Source organism: Trachemys scripta, chromosome 6, assembly GCF_013100865.1.
Source record: "Trachemys scripta elegans isolate TJP31775 chromosome 6, CAS_Tse_1.0, whole genome shotgun sequence".
In the NCBI taxonomy this organism is placed as follows: Eukaryota; Metazoa; Chordata; order Testudines; family Emydidae; genus Trachemys; species Trachemys scripta.
The window spans coordinates 61,338,118-61,343,375 of record NC_048303.1 but is presented as its reverse complement, the minus strand read 5'-3'; positions in this window follow the sequence as shown (position 1 = coordinate 61,343,375).

Sequence of the window (5,258 nt, the reverse complement as noted above, 5' to 3'; positions counted from 1 at the left end):
CTATGCTATTGTAAGAGGGTTTTGTTCAACAGTAGATGTGTGTTTAAACAAGGGAGCCCAGAGTATAACAGTGACTTCTTGACCTTGCCATTTCTCCTGCGGGGGTGGTTATAAACATACTATCCTAAAATGTTTACTTTTTAAGTACGGACAATGTATGGACAGTTCTTAGCTTTTTGCAGTAGGCTTAATATTCCACAGTGGAGAAGGCTGTTATGAGTCATCATGTGCTTTTCACAACAGGCAGCTCTTGGAAATGTCATTCTTCAGGACTAGATTAATTTCTTATTCATGTGTACAGCCAAGATCCATGACCTTTTGTGACACATGTAGTTATTTTAATGATCTAGCATAATAAACTGTTATCACAGAAGCCCCTCCTGATATTTTCAAAAGTAGGCAACGGCATATGGCATATTTTTCTTTTGGGAATGGAGCTGATGCAGACAATTAATGGACTAGCTAAAAATAAGATGGGTGAACTCTAGAAGCTCAGCAGGCACTGGAAACGGGAAAGCACATCAGCAGCCATCATAATCTGCTGGCCTAAGTTGAGTGCACTTCTCTGTCTTGCTCTCAATTCAGTCTAAGGAAATGCTATTATAAGACATTGATGGTAGGAAGAGTTTTAAATTAAAAGAACAAAAAATGATGGGGAAGAAAAGAGAATTTAACAGTGTCTACCGAAAAATAGAGATAATGTTGCTCTGTAGCACATTAAAAGAATTTCTGGGCCAAGGTAGAATTTTTTTCAAGACATTATCTTTTAGACATTTCTAACAATAATAAAACAATGTCAGAAGGAAGTTTCCATCAAGTGGGAAGAGTCCTCTAGGAGGAAATCTGATATAAAAACACCTCATTCTGGAGGTGTGAATGATTACCTTTGTCTATTATTCTTGACAGAAATATTCCCCTTTCAGTTCTTGCTTCTTCCTATGTGACTTTTTATATGTTATTACACACCAAAATGTACATTATTAAGGTTGCAAAGTCAAACATTCACAAGTTAGGAAATGCTAGAATTAAGGCTGCCAGTGCAACCTTAATTCAGCCCCCCCCTTGGGTATCATACTCCATACACAGTGTTTAATTACATAATCACATACCACTTTCTCCACAGGACTCCCTGCCTCATTCAGTGCACAGGTCTACTTGGTCCGTATGTTCACAGCAGATCCCTATCTACCAAACCAAAAGGACCTCCCACTCTTCAGACGGGAACAGGTGTAAAAGACCATAGGAATCCCCTGAGTCTAGGAGATGACAAATGAGAAAACAAAGTGAATGTTCCAGAGGGGCACATCAAGCAGAGAACCACTAACAGCACCCATTGCTCCTCAGAAAGAGTCCAGGGAATGAGTGGATGCCCCCAGAGAAACTCTGCCCCGAGATGTGATCGAACAAGTGATCATAAGTGGGACCCACAGTTGCAGTCACAAAGGGCATCACTACAATCCAACCGCCTCCTTCTTGACTGATAGATGGCCATCCCAGGGCTAGGTAAAGGCTAACAAGAAGGTCCAGAGACTTTGTGGGGCCATAGATAGGCTGTGACTAAATAAAAAACTGCAAGGGAAAAGAGCAGTCATCACCCTCACCAGACCCTACTCAGCGAGGGCCACTTCCTACCTGCATCGGGCGGCTGCAGCTCCCAGTCCCGTCTCCACAGGTGAGACCATCCTGATGTGGGGGTGGGGGGAGGAGGGAGGTGAGGAGGAGAAGAGCAGCAAGTGACAGGGGGAGGGAGGAAGAGGAGTGAACAGACAAGGTCTTGGGGGAAGAGGCAGGGTAGGGGCAGAGCCTCAGGGAGATGCTGGGCATGAGCAGTGCCTTGAGGAAAGAGGCAGGGCAGGGGAGGTTCTGGCACTCCTGCTGGAGTGTCCAGTTTTAAATGTTACAAAGTTGGCAACCCTAGGTCCACACAGAACTTTACCTCCCTGGAGCAGAGGGTGGGGCAACCCCAGAGCCAGCTGGCCCGTCCGACTGACTGTAGTCCAGGAAGTCTCTGACTTTGGTGACACCACCCAGGACCAGCCTCCAACATACCGGGGGAGGGGCGGATCTCTGCCACCTATGCTGTGAGACGTGGATTACACAACAAAGGTTCATAACCTTGGCAGCTGTGACGGACCTGGTTACAGAGACAAACTTCCAGGAACCAGATCTCCTGGAAGATCACTTGGAGGCCCCTGCCTACCATAAGGGACTGCTCCCCATCAGTGACCGAGATGAGTTTCACCTTGGCACCAACAGGGGGAACAGTTGGCAGAAAGGCAATGGGGGTGGGGTGGGCTTTGAGGCCTCCTCCCTAAGTGACTCTGTGAGGTGGGTGGCATCACCCCTTTCCCCACTGCTGCCAGAGCCTCCTCAGCCAGCTCTACCTGCTGGACTTTCTTGAGGGGCATGGAAGCAGGCCCAGTTGTGGCCCCCCCAGAAGCCTTATGGGAGACCTTCTCCCTCTGCTTGAGAGGGAGGTGCTAGGCCTGTGCCTTACAATTGCTGCACGTTACCTCCATAACCAGTACCCAGACCTCTGTGGTGGTGTCATTAGAGAGCTGGCCAGCAGGGGTGGGTCCAGGAGAAAAGGGCAATGGGATCGGGGTTGGGGATGCAGGGCTGGGGTAATAGAGGGGGGGGTCAATGTGCCTCCAAAATGGGTCCTCTCCTGGGCTCCCTGGCCACTGCCACCTCCTCCCTTTCATCAGCTGGGTGCAATATTGGGGGGCCACCTCTGGCACCTGAGCAAAATTGTTGGCTGGTGGAGGATGAAGAGAGGTAACTGATTGGGTAAGGTTGCTGGTGGTGGCAGGGTTGGCACCCTTCTGAGTGCTGGGACGACCCAGTGTCCTGCCTTGCTGAGCCAAGGAACAGTCCTTCCAGACGTGTCCCAAAGTCCGGCAGATGATGCACTGAGCCTTCCAAGCAGAATAATGGATCTGGTTTAGGGCATCTTGGTAGGGTACCAGGAAGTACCCCTCCAAACTTCCCCTGCCACAGGCAACTGGATAGTAACTTGCCAGCAGAACAAGAAGACATGACAGAGAGTGAGGTCCTTATAACCCAGCAGTGGAGACCAATTTTTCCAACTTGGACAGGGGAAGCAGAAGGGCAGCACTGGGGAGGAAGGGTGGGACTGAGATGAGGACACGCCCAGGTCCTCCAAGAGCTTGAATGGCACAAAGAGGCCCACCGCCTCTTGGGAGTGTTCCCCAATACCAGGCGGAAGACAACCTCCCCATATGTCTTGGAGGTAGCTACACTGGCCAAGGGTCCCACCACTCATGCCAACACCCACACATAGGTTTCTATGTGAGATAAGGTGGCCAGCAGGGGGCAATGGATACCGTGCTTCCTCATCAGGATGGGGAAGGGGCCCTGGCTGCTGTTGATGGTAGAGGAAGTGGAGGCAGTAGCAGTCAGAGGGGCTGTGGCAGATGGTGATGGGGTTGGGAGAAGGGGCCATGGCCACCTGGGTGTACACTCTGGGGGCTGAGAGCAAGGGGACATGGGGAGTCACAGCCAACAGTGGCCAATGTGGGGGCCACAGCAGTAGCCCTTTCTGCTGATTGAAGGGACTCCCTTGGCAGTGGTGGGAGGTTTGGAATCAGAGTCCCTGCTTGTGACAGCTGCTGCTCACAGGGGGCACTGATGAGCCTGGCAGTAGTGTTGTGGTGGTAACCACGAGGTCAGATGGGGAAGAAAGCTGAGGTGGGGCAACAATGGTGGCTGGGGATTCCCCCAGCTACCCCCTCCATCATTTCCCCCCATGGGTGAAGCAGCCAGAATAGAAACCTTGCGCTTGGCTGAGTTGGGAGGGTTGATCTACCATTGAGGGCAGGAGAGCAGAACAGCCACCAGAAAGGAGGATAGAAATAATAAAGGGAAGGGAGGGAGGCAAAATGGAGGTTGGCCCGTTTTGTATTAGGCTACTTGTGTGGTAGGAGGGTGCAGACAAAAACTGGGGGGTGGGGGAGAGAGGGCTTAATGAAAAAGCAAGGAGGGTGTGGGGCACAACAGGCAGTGTGGGGGGCACTGGCTCCTCTGGTTACATTGGGTTAGTGGCTGCTGTAAGAGTGAGGGGTGCAATGAATAGGGCAGGGGGTCGGCAACGTTCAGCACGCGACTCGCCAGGGTAAGCACCACTTTTATTTACCTGCTGACGCGGCAGGTTCGGCCGATCGCGGCCCCCACTGGCTGCGGTTCGCCGTCCCGGGCGAATGGGGGCGGCGAGAAGCCGCGGCCAGCACATTGCTTGCCCGCACCACTTCCCGCCGCCCCCATTGGCCCGGGACGGCGAACCGCGGCCAGTGGGGGCCGCAATCGGCCGAACCTGCTGTGTCAGCAGGTAAATAAAACTGGCCCGGCCCACCAGGGTGCTTACCCTGGGGAGCCGTGTGCCAAACGTTGCGGACCCCTGGAATAGGGAATGAAACAAAATGGTGGGGGCAATCACAAGTGCAGGGAAAGCACAGGTGTGTGGGGCAGGGGACACAGGGAACAAACAACAAAAGGTGGGTAGCTGGGCAGGTGACTACCAACCATGAGATGGGGGCTCAGCAGTGAGGCAGGTAGCAAACTGTGGTGGGGGGAGGTAGTAGCAAACTGCAAGGAGAAGGGGGCCAGTCAAGAGTAGGGGGTAGGGGTTTGCAAACCACAAGGAAGAGGGGCAAGTGGGCAAGCAGGAGGAGGCAGCCCACCAGTTCAGTACAAACTGAGGGGAAGGGGGAGGGAAAGGCCAAGGTGGTATGTGCACTCACATGTGCTTGTAAAGAATCTCTGCTGCAACCGTCCCAGAGGGGGTGAGTGGAGGCAGGCTGGGCAGCAAGCAGATGGTCTTCAGCAGCCAGAGCAGGAACGGATGGACTAGGAGAAGGGCTCTATGCTGCTCCTCCAGAGCCACAGCAACAACCTCAGTGAAGCAGAAGCTCAGCAGCAGCAATGGCAAACCCCACCCCAGAGCCACAGGTGTGCAGGGAACAAGGGAGGGGATTGCAGGAAGAGAAAGGAGGGGCTCATGGCTAATTCAGTTGAACACTGTCTTGGAAAACTGGATTCTACCTCTGCCTCTACTACAGAGTTCCTACATGATACTGGACAAATCATTTACACAAACTCTCCACAGGTCATCATTATTGGGTGATTCTCATTTTCTGGGTGCCCAACTTGAGAGCCTGGGGGTCTGATTTGCAGAAGTGCTGAGCACTTACAGCACCTGCAACTCAATAGGAGCTGTGCTTTGAACGTATAAAGTACCA